The sequence below is a fragment of the Lycorma delicatula genome, chromosome 7 (genome assembly GCF_047948215.1).
Source record: "Lycorma delicatula isolate Av1 chromosome 7, ASM4794821v1, whole genome shotgun sequence".
NCBI classification, from domain to species: Eukaryota; Metazoa; Arthropoda; class Insecta; order Hemiptera; family Fulgoridae; genus Lycorma; species Lycorma delicatula.
In genome coordinates, this window is record NC_134461.1 from 27,600,859 (window position 1) to 27,617,724 (window position 16,866).

The window sequence follows — 16,866 nt, forward strand, 5'->3', positions numbered from 1 at the left end:
CAACTATATTTTCTTCATTTCCATTATCCAGATCAGCAGTAATATTATTTCTAAAATGGAACCTCTTTCTGAGGTCCTCATATATGGTACACTCTTCTATAAGATGCTTGATTGTCAGTGTTTTATTACAAACACCGCACATTGGTCTCACTTCGCCGGTTAACAAATATAAATTTGTTAATCGCGTATGACCGATTCTAAGTCTGGTCACCGCTACTTGTTCACGGCGAGTCAACTTATAGTCGCTTTTCCATTTATAAGGAGAAGATTTTACTGTGTTTAATTTTGTATTTAATCTCCTCCATTCAGCATTCCACTTGTTTTTTACTATGTTTGTTAGACGGTTTTTAACATCTGCCACTCTTACAGGAAATGCATCCAAATCATCGCAGACTGTTGCCTTTCTGGCAGCTTCGTCTGCGATTTCATTACCTGTAATACCAGCATGCCCCGCAGTCCATACAAATACGCATCGCTGTCCTCGTTGTTTTAGTACGTATAAAATGGACAGGATGTTTGCAATTAGGACATCCTTAATGTTCTTGTTCCGAATTGCGACGAGTGCACTTAATGAATCGGAACATATTAGCCCTCTCTCTTCGCAATAGTGTTCAGTGTAGCGAAGAGCTTGCTGAATTGCAGTGAGTTCTGCCGTGTAGACACTGGCCACATCTGGCAGTCTCCAAAAGTGGGCTTCTTCATTTACATATATCGAGCATCCAACACCATGTTCGGTTTTAGAACCGTCAGTATAAATTCTAATATGTTCTTCGTAATTACTGACGGTTGCCAAAAATTCCTGCTGGATGATCACTGCTGGTTTCTTTTTTATTTCTCCTTGAGAGAGATCCAAACTTGTATTTACCTCTGGCAAGAGCCATGGCGGTATTTCTCTAGTAGAAATTGCTAGAGTCTCTGGTATAGCAATTTCATATTTTCTTCTTAATTCGTGGTACCTAATTCCGGCTGGTCTGGAATAGGTAGCACGACGTTCGTATAATGCAGCCATGGGATGATTCGTAAACAATTTATTATTTATATGAGCAGGGAAAGCCCATATATTTGCTGCATATCTTAACAAGAGGATCTGTCTTCTATAATGTAGTGGCATTATTTCGGCTTCAGACATCAGACTAGCCGCCGGACTTGTGCGGAAAGCACCTGTTGCGTATCTTATTCCGCTATTATGAACTACGTCTAACTTTCTTAAGTGCGACTTTCTAGCGGATGAATATACGATACGTCCGTAGTCTAGTTTAGATTGAACCAATACTTTATACAATCTCAATAATGTCTCTTTTTCTGAGCCCCAATTTAAGTTCGATAAACATTTTATAATGTTTAGGGCTCTTTTGCATCTATCACTCAAGTCCTGTATATATAATCCCCATGTAAGGGATTTATCCAATACTAGTCCTAAATACCTTACGCTGTCTTTATATTGTATTGGATTATCATCAATTGTCAACGCAGGACTTTGATGAGGAATTCTCTTCCTACAAAAGTGTACACGGCACGTTTTTTCTGGTGAGAATTGGAATCCATTATTCCTTGCAACTTCATTTAGAGCATTGATCGCTCGTTGCAATTTGTACCTCACCATAGCAGTCTTGTTGCTGGCATATACGATTGCCAGATCATCAACATAGACGCTTTTGCTGATTTCTACTGGAATGGCTAATATCAATTTATTAATGGCAATGGTAAACAAGGTACCGCTCAACGGCGAACCTTGCGGTATGCCATTTTCCAAGATTCTTTCACATGAATATTCATTGTTGACGCGTACTTGGAAGGTACGGTCATTCATGTAGTTGCTGAGCAGTATAGGCAGATTGCCACGAATGCTCCATTCATGTATCTGGAGCATTATACCAAGACGCCAGGTCATATCAAAAGCCTTCTGAAGATCAAAGAAGACTCCGTCACAATGTTTCCTTGTGATAAAGCTGTTATATATAATGTCCTCTAAGCTGATCATTTGATCAGTGGTAGAATGGTATTGTCGAAAACCTGCTTGATACGGTGATATAAGGTTTTCTTTTTCCAAAACCCAGACGAGTCGATTATTAATCATTTTTTCCAATAGTTTCCCCATAGCACACGTCACAGAAATAGGACGGTAGCTATTGGGGTCTGTTAAATTTTTATTTTTCTTTGGTACTGGAACAACATGAGCTTTTTTCCACTGCTGCGGGTACGTTCCATCCCGCCATATTTTATTATAAAGTTCTAATAATCTACACTCTGCAGTGGTATTCAGCTACCTGATCATATTATAGTGGATTTCATCCGGACCAGCAGCTGTGTTACCTGCTTTTTCCAACGCTTTCGCGAATTCTTCCATTTTAAATGGTACATTATATGAGTAATTATACTCAGTTCTAAAATTTAGTAGACCTTCGAGTTCTTCTTTTTTGGTTCGAAAACCTTCCTCGTAGTTGGCCGTTTTGCTGGCCTTTTCGAAGTGATTGGATAACAGCTCTGCAATTTCATATGGAGTATCTTTTATTTCATCTTCATCTTGAAGGCTAGTTATGGGAGCGAAATCGTTACGCCCACAAATCGCCTTCACTTTCCTCCAAACATCTGATGCAGTAGTAGTTTTGTCGAAGGATGACACGTATTGCTGCCAGGATCGTTTTTTCGAATCTATCATAAGACGTTTTGCATACGCCCTGTATTTCTTAAAGGCAACAAGATTTTCTATACTAGGACGCTTCTTATAGGCGTTATACGCCCTTTTCTTTCTTTTTATAGCTTCACATTTCATCGTTCCACCATGGAACGGGTTTCTTTGTAAGTTTCCCAGATGTTTTGGGAATATATCTCGATGCCGACTGAATTATTGCATTTGTTATGGCGTCGACATCGTCTCCGATAACTCCAGTTGTTTCTGGGAGTATCGTTCTAGCTGTGAAGCTCGTCCAGTCTGCCTTATCACATAACCATCTTTTAGAGACGGGATATGTTTTTCTTGTAACATCAGTTAGAATTTGCACCGGGAAATGATCGCTTCCATGCAGATCGTCTATGACATGGAAGCTGTACCTCGGTGCTATCGATCCGCTTATAAGTGCAAGATCTATACAGGACGTCGATCCATCTCTGGCATTAAAAAAGGTTCCCGATCCGTCGTTTAAAATAATAAGTTCTGAATTCATCAGGAACCCTTCCAGTTCTCTTCCACGGGGATCTACTCGATCCGATCCCCAGAGAGAATTATGAGCGTTAAAGTCACCCACCAGTAAAACAGGTGGGAGAAGCTCGGAAATTAGTCTTGCTATGGCATCCTTATTCCAATCAAAATACGGCAAGTATATGCTGCAGACAGTGACCTGGAGCGAACGCTTCATTCTAACGGCGACCGCTTGTAGGTTGGTGTTTAGAACAACCGCTTCGGTGGTAGCTCTAGTCGATGTTAATATAGCTACTCCACCTCTAACTCTTACATTTGGCGGTTGATCTCGCCGAAATATATCGAAACCTTTTAATTTAAAATTTTCATTTCGGCGGAAATGCGTTTCTTGCAGACATATACAAATCGGGTCTACATCATGTACCAAGCGTTGGAGCTCATGGATATTTGAAAAGCATCCATTGATGTTCCATTGTACAATCGACTCGCTAATTTTTAATTAAATTATGACCTTGGTTTTCCTTTCGGCCATCCTTTTTTTCTCTTCTTCTCCATATTGCGAACGGCATCATGTTCGCGGAGAACATCGTCGCCGGCGTAGCTTCCGGTCTCCGAATCGGAGACCACCGACGACGACGGGCATGGATCGGCGCCGGTTTCAGGCGCCGATTGAGAGGCGGCAACCTGGCCGCTCCCCGACACGGGGGGCGCACCGGTCACCGCCAGTGGAAGGGGGGACACTCGTCCCCCCTGTGAAATTTTTTGTGGCCTCTGAGGCTTACAGGCCACTTCAGTTACAGGAGGCTTGGGAGCCTCCATAATAGACTCTGTAGCTGTCACTTTCTTATCTTCAACTAAAATCTCGCTAAGACGGACTTGGATATCAGGTTTAGTGTCCGTTTTCTTCTGTGTTGGAGCGACTTTTTGTTTTGCAGATGTGTCTTCAGGAGGCTGTACAATTATTCTTGGCTTAACAGGTTCTTTAGTGCTGAGAGGCTTCATTTTGTTTTCGATTATCCTCTCAATTAAGCCAGCCAAGGTAGGTGCGAGTTTGTTGATGATTACACTCTCATCAACAGCAACTGGAGCAGGAGCAGGAACAGCAGCCGTTGCTCTAGGTCTGCGGGCGTTTACGATCTTTTTTGCTTCAAAGTAGCTGACTTTTTGCAGGGTTTTTACTTCCTGCACAGCTACTTCGTCCTTGTAAACAGGACAGTTCCTGGATCTACAGGAATGCTGTCCTCTGCAGTTTATACAGGCAGGAGGCTCCTTACACGGCTTTCCTTCATGAACTGCATCACCGCACACGCATATTTGCGGCCTCTCACACCTAACAGCGGTGTGTCCAAAGCGTTGGCATTTAAAGCATCGCATTGGTTGCGGGACAAATGCCCGCACATCCAACCGATGTATGCCCGCTCTTATCTTCTCCGGTAAAGTAGGCCGGTTAAATGTAAGAACATGGGATGCAGAAGGAAGGACTTCGCCATTCCTTCTAATGTTCAACCTCCGACATTCCAATACTCCTTGCGGCGCTAATTCTTCTACAATTTCCTGCTCCGTACAGTTAAGAAGATCCCGACAGACCACAACACCCCTTGAGGTGTTGAGCGTGCCGTGAGGATCAACACGTACAGCTAATTCTCCAATTTTCTTCAGTCCTAGAATCTTCTGAGACTGTATATCATTAACAGTCTCTACATGAAGTCCCGTGAAAGTTTTTCTTATTTCTTTAACAGGACCTCCAGCACATTTGTTTATTTCTCGAGCGATGAGGAAAGGACTCACCCTCGAGAAATTACCTTCTTCCTTCGTAATAACCAAATACTTAGGTTTTGGGATGCTGCTGTTGAAAAAAGCTTTCTGCAAGCTTTTCCTAGCCTCAATCTCAATCCTCTTAATCTCCGTACTCTTTCGGCGTTTCGCCTCAGGCAAAACAGCCGGTTCTAAACGAGGGTGTTTGCGTGAACCCTCTGCCACGTTTAATTGTTCAGTTTCCATGAACAAATAATCCCTTCTGTAGTAAGGCTAGCCGCCGGGGTACACCCCCACTCCAGGGCTACCAACCCTGGAGGTCCGTTCCGGTACTCCGGTGGAACCGGCATATGTCCTGGCAGAGAGCGGATGCGCAGCCTCTGCACTGACTCCAGGCCCCTACACACCGAAGCTTTCAGGGCTCCCATGCTCCGAACATGGGCACCTTAACTACATGCTTGCCATCGCGGGGGGCATGTGGACGACGAAAAGTCTCCATTACACCTGCAAATAACTTTGACCGTGGCCGCCACATCGCCAGCTCTAAAGTCGGTATTAATCCATTTCCGTAATCGTTAAGAATGTCGTATCTGCAGGTGGCCGTAAAGTCCAGTCCTGTAATTCGGCCTATAGATGTAAATCGATCGAAAAAGCATATCCGAGAAACAACACTCGGAACCCCGTTAGCCAGCTATATGTAATGTACTTGAGTACAGCTGTTGCCGCCCTGGACGTGGAACGTAGATGTTGTGTTCCGTTCGTGGGGAATATCTACCTCAGGGCAATAGATATTTATTCTATGTTATACTGGATATTCATTCCAACAAAATGAGTGCAAGACTTGTGTTAGATGTTTGTTCCATCAAAGATAGTACAAAACTAATTAAATTATAATAAAAAATTCTTAAAATAACTATTCCAGGAATATCCTACATAATGGTGCTTACATTATGATAAAACTATACTCTAACTTATATACATAGATAAACATAAAAAAGTTACTTACCTCAGGTTTGCAGGATTTTTCAGCCGCAGGAAGGTAAATGGTGTAATCAAAAGACACGTAATAATAATCATTAGAATAAAAAATGTGTATCTGAAATAATATTTTACAATTGGATTTTTCAAAGAGATAAAAAATATTATTATAATCACTGCACTCCAGGATAAATATTCCATGATTAGCAATGTTACTGTCATTGACAATGTTTACATTTCCATTTTACAGCTACTGAAACGTATCATTTTTTCATTTCAAGAACATTCCTATAAATAAACAAGAGATAAATATTGAAAATTAAAAAATAACTACCAAAAAAAAAAAAAAAAAATATTGCTGGCAAATATTGCTCTTTAATATAGGGTAACTGAAGAGTGTGTAAATGACAATTTTGTACTTTTTTCACATTTTTTAAATCTATTTAAAAAAATATATACATATATGTTTAAATAATTTGTATAAAATATATATTTATATACCGTATGACACTCCCCGTAACTTAAGGATTACAACGCGTGGTCATACGTCTAAATCGGTTCAGCCATTGAGCTGATACGGTGAACCAGATGTATATACGTACACATATACACATATAAACGATAAAAATTACACTTCTTTTTGGGCAGTCGTATAAAAACACTAGAAAATCTTCAGATGAATGAGTCGTTTTTGAATAACTCAAATCTCAACGCATCATTCTGAACGATTCGGAAAACTCGTATCTCATACGTGAGATGCGAATTATTCAAAATCCGCAAAAATTGACTGCCCGAAAAAATCCTATGATCTTTTTTCTTAAATGTTTATAAATAATAAATAACAACAATAATAATTATAAAATAAATTAATAAATTTTAGTACCGTAATTCATTCATTCAGTATCGTAGCAGATCTTAAAACACATCTATTTTCGATACAAATAAATCGATACTGAAAATACCATCAATTTAGAATCGTTCATATGATTTTTGTGGCTTTTTGGTTACAATTCAATATACAAATATACGTATTCTAACAAGACCGGAATAACGAACCTGAGTAACGGATTCCTCCCAATTAAGAAGAAAGTAGTAGAAAATATAATAACGGTAGGAATCCAGAAAGGGGCTAAAAAGAACCCTTTTAATAAAGCTAGTCCCTCTAACAATCGTTCATTGTAATACTGCTCGCAACAGATGTTGTTCAATGAAAAGGGGTTACCGGTCCAGATGAGGAATCTCATGGGAAAATGTAAGAGCGGACGATCATTTTCACGCTTCGAGTTGGGTTCGGTCCTGCTGGTAAAGAGGATAGAAGTATAAATACTCCGGGGAAGACCAATTGACGGTCAATCTGCGAGAGAGAGCTACGATCAGTTCTGCGAGAGAGTTCTAAGCGAGGAGTTATTATGCGAGTTTGAAGCGAGAGTATTCTGCCATTTTCTGTTTTTAACACAATTCTTTTATCGGGTACAGGAGGAGTAGTTAAAGAGAGAAACTGAAGGAGATTATGTTACACTTCATAAAGAAATACCCGATCAGCGCTCCCCTCCCTGGACCCCTCTGTGTTCGTCATTCTCAGGTTATTAAAATAATACTGATAAATAACAAAATCTCTCTCTCTCTCTTCTGCAACGTTTTCCTCGTTCTTGACATAGAAGCTCCTGCTGTAGACACACTAATCCCTTTCATTTGTTCTTTCCATTATCCTAAAACACTCTATATCTCGGAAAGGACAGAAAACTGAAAATCGGTTTTGTTATAAAACGCATACTGTATTATTTTTACGTCGAAAAACGAAATCAAAAACTGTATTAGGGATTCGTCCAAGAGGAGAAATTCACAACTTTACTCCCAAGAGGGCTAGAGTCTCCATCTATGGCTTACAATATTCCCTGGGATAACGTGAATATATCCCGAAAATTTGAAAACAATCGGTCGGTTGGTTCTCGGGTGATGCTGTTGCAAACGGACAGAACCGCCACAAACTTTCTTATTTATATATTAGATTTTTTGTTGAAGATAAATTTTTCGAATATTTTAAAATGCCTTGTTAGACATTCAGTTTACTGCTAACTAAAATAGAACCTTATTTTATTAATATTTTATTATTTGATACGATAAATTATTAAGTAAATTTTAATTATTAAGTTAATTTTAAAATTAACAGTTTAACTAGTGTCCGTTCATTAACGAAAAACGTGTAAATGCAGATTACTTTTCATTACTAATATTATTTATTATTATAATATTTTCATGATTTAAATAATATTTATTTTATTGTACATTTTCAATATTATTATATCATTATAATTCATTATGTGACATAACATTACTAGAATTATGCCAGCTGTGAACGTGTCGAGTTATTTCATTTTATTTGGGAGGGAGTAAATGACAACTGATTTTTTAATCTAAAGAGATAACAACAAAAATCTTTTGGCACAACTTTCTTATTTATCAACGTATTTGAATAAATAAGTTGTCATTTTCATTTTCTTTGACGTAAAACGCTTAACATTTTTTTGATAACGTAACATTTAAATAAACCAGCGGTTGTTGTAAATTATTAACAATTAAAAAGATTACATTACCACCACTTTGAAATGGATCGAAAGATAAGGCTCATTATTTTTATACAAGTACATCTCTAGGTACCCTTACAGTAAACGAAATTTCAGTTCGATACGACTAACCTTTCCTGATAAATAGATGTTTATGTTGAAAATACAAAATGGCAGTTAGCCGGTAAACGAAGCATTTTCTGACATATGTTGATAATAAATTTTTTTCTCTAATTCCATGTGGGGGACCATCCCTTGAATTCTTGAAACTGTTTTTATAAACACCCTTTATATGCACAGATATATATTGTGTGTGTGTGAACAATCTGATAACGCAGGGTTTTTTAGCAAAATTAGTTTCATTAAATTTTGTAATATGTTAAACGGAAAAAATTAATTAAACCAGGGATGGCTAAAATCAGATTCTCAGTCGTTCATTACTTGCAAATAAAAAGAAATAGTCAAATGAAACAACTATGGCATAAAAGTACATTTTATTTACTAAAAAATCTTTCATATGTTTTTCCACGTAAACATTTACATGTTTACAACTTGAACCATTTTCCTCATTCTGTCAATGAAGAATTATGGCGGTCTTTCCTTGATCCACGGACGTTACTGCGTCCAGTTCATCGCAGAAAATTGCAAGGCGCCTGTGATTTCCCTTAACAATGAATTAACTAACCTGTTAACGATAACAATATCCACCTCTATCAAACCGGTTAAAAGAACTATTTTCGTGTTACTCAACAGGATTCTTCGACTTACGAATAAAGGATTTTATTACAAAAAATTTCGTTGCCACGTTTAATAAATTTCTGAACCTGTTAAATGATATTCTAACCGAATTATTTAAAAAATAAATAAATAAAGTTTTCAGAAACATTTATTGAAGAAATGTTATTCTTTGAATTTAAAAAATATATAATTAAAACTTGTTTTAGATCTGTATTTCCTGCACTTCGTTTAACAGGTACATAAAACTATGCGTGAAAACAGGTATAAAATTGTAATACTGCATAATTTCCGGTCTGTACCCCTGCAGGCACGGGTAAGGTATTACCCGATTTCATATATTATTTTATTATGTACGAGTATATCTAGTTTCTTCTAATATCATTAAATAGATGTTATATTAACCCGCGAGGTTTAATTAAAATGTTTCCTTACATGTAGAATATACAACGGTTTATTAATTTTTACATGTGGTTAACGCTGAAACATTCGGTACCAGTTAGTGAAACCTCTAGGAACAGTTCGTAGAAACCGATTACTAAAATTGTTTACTAAATTTTTTATCTAAACTCAATATCCAAAATTGTTTTCTATTTGTATTCATCTACTCGTTCCCGCTTACTTTCTTTATTCTCATAATCAACCCATCCGTTTGAATCCTCCCCTTATTTTGTCTTCCTACAATAAACTGACATCTATATATTTTTTTGCTGATTGCAGCCGACCTTTAAAACGTCCTACTTCTTTCTTTTCGCCGATTCAATCCGAAAAATCGTCTACCTTTAAAATATATTTAAAATGAAAATCTAAAACAAAAATAGATATGAGATCGGAATCCATTTCTAAATAAAGGGTGTAATTTGATTCCTAGCTTTTTCAGGAAAAATCTTAGAAAATTTTTAATTTTTCGTGAGCACTGTGGTGTCCCACACTCGGAAATCATAACTTACAAGCCGCTCTAAAGATCTAATTTTAGACTACAATCTAATATTACTTTTAGTCAGAAAGTTTCTACACAAGGAAATTAATTAATAGAAAGTTTACTTGCTGTAAACCTTTCTTTAGTAAGCTATAAATGAAAGAGAAGAAATACACGTAACTTCTAAATGTTCATAATAAAGTACACGTGTAGTAGTATAGTAAGTATAATATACTAAAGTATGTTTGTGCTAAAATTCATTCATTTCGCCCCGTTTAAGGCCCACCATACCTGAAAACCATAATCTTTGATATTTTTGAGAAAATTTAAGTTTCTTCGACAAAAATAGTATCTAAATTTGTTAATCAATTTCTATAGTCTGTTAAGATCCGTTAAGAAGAGCAAGAGATTATCTGCGTGAAGTAACAACCGAACGTAAATACGTTTAATTCACACTCCGTTTGCAACCACCTCACGCAGATTATTATTTATCAAAAATGCAAACAAGAGAATCAAAAGCAAATATCCTTGTTTCAGTTCGCTTGTGGCTTCAAAAGCCTCTGTAAACTTCCTGTTAGGCCGGAAGTGAGGCATTTTATCGCGGTATAATTCTATTAAATTATTCAAAAATTCTCACGGCAACATTCAAGGAGGCAACAAGATTTCTTCGGTCCGGTGTACAATTGCAGGATAAAATATTTTTTTATAAACATATTTGATAAGCATTAAAAATATGTTTTTCCAAGGACGAATTATTTTCACTTCTTTGTACGAAGTAAAGGAAGTACACTGAACGCGAAAATTTCGGTTTTTAGATTTCAACGGAAATATCCATTTTGATCATGCCTGAATCCATTTTGGCTAGTTTCGGCGTGAAGTCTGTACGTGTGTATGTATCTCGCATAACTCAAAAACGATTAGTCGTAGGATATTGACATTTTGGATTTAGGACTGTTATAACATCTAGTGGTACACCTCCCTTTTTGATTGCAATCGACTGAAACAAATGTGCCCAAAAAAAACCAAAATTCAAACAAATTTGGATTTTGGACTTTTTTTAACTGCAGTAATAAGTACAGATTGAGAGCTTTTCAACGATTTATCATAAGTGGTACTTATTTTCATTGGTTCCAGAGTTACAGCCAAATGAAATTTTAATAATTAATGAAATATTTGGATCTTCTTACAAGGGGAAGGCACATCGATTTGAACCAAACATCTCCTTTTTTAACTTTTTTTAAAATTAAATATGTTGATTTGTTAAAAATTATTAACGTCTGATTGTAAAAAACTTTTACGATAAATAAATAATCCAATAATAATAAAAAAAGTTATATGAAAAAATAGCAGAAGTTATTAATGAAAAAAAAAAATTATGTACTTTTCATTTTTAAAAAAAAATGTATATATGTAATTTAATAGGCGTACAAGGAAGTCATGTGGTGTTCCATATCAGATTTTTTTTTAATTTATAAAAGAATTGCACCCGTGTACAAGATAAATTATATATTTTATTACAGAATTTTTTAATTAAATTAATATTGTTTGAAATACTAGCCCTATGAAAAAAAATTATCTACAAGAAACAAAAAAAACGACGAATCCACATTTTGGTAAAAATAAGGAGAGCAAAATTACGTTAAGAAGGGTAAGCTGAAGTTCACTAGAATGCAAAAATATCTATCACCTTTTTTACTTTCCCGAAACATTTTTTTAAGTTTTCTGATAAAATATATTTTTTCAAAAAAATAATTTTAATATTATTATAATGACATCGGATTCCATAAAATTATTACGGTATAAAAAATCTAAAACTAAACGTTGATGACCGTGAGAAAAAATTATAATTAATCAGTATATAATTTTTCCTTTAAAAAATCTACTAAAATTATATGAAAAAAACCATTAGGACCACTAGATGAACTTTATGTACAAACTAAAAAAAAAAAAAAACAAACCCTTTCGGTTCGCCGGAAGCCGGATTTTACCGGTGCTAAGCAGGGGATAAAAAATATTTCCACCTTAAAGTTAAGAAAAACTTCCAATTTACTCAATACGACAATGGTTGCATGTGAAAAAATTTCACATGTTTAGCATACGACAAGCCCCTTCTCCTGACAATTCCAGCAACATTTTGATCATCCCTTGCTGTATCAAAAATTGTTTCAAATAAAAGTTTTAGATAATGTTTAGAGGACTAACGTCCACATTAAACCGATTCGATACACTCCCTACTAAGGGAGGTATGGTATTTTTTTTTGTCTTCAAAACTCCATTTATTTCCACCCCTGGGCCAATGGTTGGTGATATCAAAAAATTTTACTTAGATAAGTTTTAAACCCTTATCCAAAGAATAGTAGGAACTTTAAATGAATTCGATATTTTACTTAAGAAAGTTATAGCGATATTTTGTTTTTTGGAAAAAGCACCCACATTTCCACCCCCATGGTCCGATTTTGCCCATTATCGAACTCGACTGAGATTTTAAGTCTTTATATTTTATGTATCAATTTGAAAGTGATTGGTGAAAAATTACGGCAGTTGTCGTGTCCACAAGAAAGTGATATATATATATAAACTTTTGAACTGACGGTGGTTTTGGGGTCTGGGGATGTGAAACGCGAAGATATGTCGATATTATGAAATCTACTAAAAATCACAGAAATTGGCTGATTGTTTGGCTTGAACTAATTACTTTTTGTTTAAATACATAGACCTACCTCCTTCTTTTTTCAATTTGATTATTGTGTATATATTTTTAAAAATAAAAATTACGTTACGTTTGCATAACAAGTGAAAAATTCTAAATTTGCTTTTAATCGAAATCAAAATGTAATATTAACGTGAAAATGCGAGAAAAATACTTACAAAAAAAATGTAGAATATAACATAAATAACGAGAAAACGATAAAATTTAATTTTAGTATATAAATATATATTATGAACCTAATAAATCTTAAATTACAAATAATTAAGTTAATCGTTTATTTTTAAAACATTTATTACATACTGACTAAAAAAATTAAAACAGGAAATTAAATAAACGGTGGGAAGCCTTGTTGAGCAACTGTAGCGTATTCCCCAAAAAAACTTCATTAAATAGTCGAAGGTCATACCTTCAAGGGCTTAGTGATGCCTTCCTATGTCCATACAATCCTGTAATTACCCAAGATTTTGCTTTTAACACTATGCTATCTGAAAATTATTCAAATGTGCTGCCATTAATTAGTGTATTATTTCAATTAGTATTTTTTTAATAAATTATATTTATTATAACTCACTCCTCCTGGAAGAGGCTGTCCCAATACTAGGTCGTCCCCAAAAGAAAAGGCTGACGGGTCTCATTTCTTGCTGCTGATCCTACAGCCCCCAAGTGAATTTCCTCGAACTTTAAATAAGGAGCATTGACAGTCTAAAAAATAAATTATTTAAATATCAATAACAAAACATAAATCCACTTACCATTTACCTCACCTATCGATTGGTGATTTAACATAAGGACAGCTGCTCGATCTACGGCTAGGATTTCAGAACTTCTCAGTTCCCATTTAATACCAAAAAATTGTAGTTAAAAAAGTTGCATGAAATTAGCTGAAAATTGACTAACTGGTTAGAATAGCTGAAATTTGGTAAGTAAATAAATTTAATTTAAATTATTTAAAATTCATAATTTACATTTAGAAATATAGTTATAGTCAAATCCGGTTCCTTATTATTAAAACAATAATAATATTAATATCTTATTCTACGAAATTTCAGTAATAGGTAGAATAATTTTATTTATTTTAATTCAATGAATAGAAAATTAAACTTTATTACATTTTTTTCTTTAATATGAAATAAGAAATTCCTTTTTTGAAGCAGAGATAAATTAATTAATATACAGATAAATTTCTTTTTTTTAAGTCATTATCAGAGTGAAAATTATATCCACCATTTATCATACCAATTAGGGGATAAATTAGAAAAAAACATAAAAATTTGTAAAAGGCTTTGTTCAAATACTTGAAAATATTGTAATTTGATGTGTTTTAATCGACTGTGGAAAACGATAGTTTCATGTTCGATAGTGTATATTTTATTTTTTTAAGTAAGTTTAAGCATTTATCTTTACCAAATATACCGAATTGTATGATTGCACTTTTAAAATCCGTGGTATTCTGTTTTTCTTCTACATATTTTTCTTCCGTTGTGGTTTTCTTCTACATATTTTAAACAATACATTTTTCAAACGTTCAGTAAAGTTTTCGGCCGACAAAAAAAGGAAAACTAGATTTTCCATCACCATTTTTTAACGTACTCAATTCTCAATACGTGTAATTAGTAACGACTTCCAAATTTTTAATGCTGTCAGTATAATATGATATTTTCCAACTCAAAAATAACCGAATCTTCAGATTTGGGATTACTCACTGAAAACCAAATCCGGCGAATACTGCTCGTGTGAAAGCATTTCGGAGTAGGGGTATATCGTGGAGTTTTCCGACAACCAAAGATCTGGGTAAAGGGATCCCAAAACACCGTAGCGATAACCTTTCCTGCAGATGGAACAGTTTTCGCTTTTTTAGGTGCACTTTCACCTGCTCCACCAACTGTTTAGTCTTTGGTGAGTAATGATGGATCTATTTTTCATCTAACTGTTTTAAAATTTCAAAGATAATCAGCGAGATTTCGTTTAAATAAGTCTAAACGCCCTCGAGAAGTGTTAAGTTGAATGCCCTTTCGGTTGACTGATAACAACGAATGCGGTACCCATACAGGAGAAAGCTTTTTCATATTCAAAATATCGTGTAAAATGTATAACACGGTCTGTCTAGATCTTTGCGATTTCAGCAAGCATTTAATGGGGCATCGTGAATGTTTATTACAATTTCATCGGTCGTACCGCCTCTTTGAGTGTCCCGAGATTCATTATCGTGAATGGATGTACGGTTAATTTTTAAATTCAGCAGCTACTTTTTTATCATCGAAAACGAAGGAAACTAATTCTTTTAAAGCGGATTAAAACTCTTTTTGTGTTTCCGTCGAGATTAAGCCTTTCATAAAAAAGGCTCCATTTTTCAGAAAATGTCAAAACCTGTCAATTTTTTTGTCACTATTGATTAGTATTGGAATGTTATAAATAATTAAATATAACCTGATGTGATTGTGATACGTTCACACAATATTCAATAAAATAATTTTATCTAAAATTAAACCATTAAAGTATATACTTTTAAGTAGATTTCATAAGAAAGCTACCTACTGTAATGGATACCATGATTCAATTTCAAGAAAATTTCGACATATCTTCGCGTTTCACATCCCCAGACCCCAAAACCACCGTCAGCTCAAAAGTTTATATATATATATATATATATATATATATATATATATATAATTTCACTTTCTTGTGGACAGGATAACTGCTGTAATTTTACGCCAATCACTTTCAAATTGTTCCTTAAAAATAACTCGTCCCAAAATCTCGGTCGAGTTCGTTAACGGCCACAGTCGGACCGTGGCGGCGGGAGGGGGGTTGCAAATTAGTGGGCTTTTTTGAAAAAAAAAACAAAATATGGCTATAACTTTCTTATTAAGTAAAATGTCAAATTCGTTATTCATTCATTATCGTGAATGGATGTACGGTCAATTTTAAGTTCCTACTATTCTTTGGATAAGGGCCTAAAACTTAGCTAATTTTAAAAGCTAGCTAATTTTTTTTTGGTATCGCCAACCACTGGCCCAGGGGGTTGAAAAATTGAATTTCGAAGAAAAAAAGAATCATACCTTTCTTTAAGGGATGACCAAAATGTTACTGGAATTGTAAGAAGATGGGGTTGTCGTATGCTAAATTTGTGAAACATTTTTTCACATGTAGCCGTTGTCTTATTAAGTAAGTTTGAAGTTTTTCGTAACTTTAAGGTGGAAATCTTCTTTATCCCGTACTTAGCACCGATGAAATCTACCTTCGCCTTCCAGCGTGGCGAAAGGGACTTTTTTATTCAGTTTCATTTTTTCTTTAAAATTAATTGTTGTATCTTCATAATACCTTTACCAGTCTGGTAAAGGCATTAAGAAGATACCTATTTATTTATTTATCCATTTATTTACTATTAATAGTATAAATAGAATATCAGCAAAATATTCTTTTTTTGTCAGCGTTTAAATATCTTACTATTTCAAAAAACCATTTATAAAACATTTTATAAATATATTTGATTAGGAAATAACATAAATAAATAATATTTATTTTTTTAATTTTTGCTAGATGAAGAGTTATGATTCCGACCTCTCTACTATAAATGTTGAGAAGTTCACACTATTGTTAAACAAAGTAAACTGTACAATAAAATATAAAAACCATTATAAGTGATTTCCCCTATAAATTTTTCCATATATGTAAAGTTAAGATCAGATAATTGAATTTATTGTTACATTCAAGTATGTGAATTTTCCACCTGATTTTTCCTTCAATAAAACAATTTTCTATACTAATAATTAAAATAATTTCACATACAACAAAGCTATTTACGTAAAGAATAGTTAACCTTAAATTAAATAGGTCGCTTGGGCTAAGACATCGACTGTATTTAAAAAGTAATAATTGAAGGAAAGATTGCGCTTGTGTGGTGAAGAGGAAGAAGGAGGAGAGGAATGTTGGACAATTTGAAACGGAGTCAAGAATAATGTAATTTAAAAGAAAATGTTTAGGCCAGCCATCACGAAGAATGCTGTTTCTTGATAAAATAGGTAGATCCACTAAACAAGAAGAAATTAAAGCTAATTAAAATATA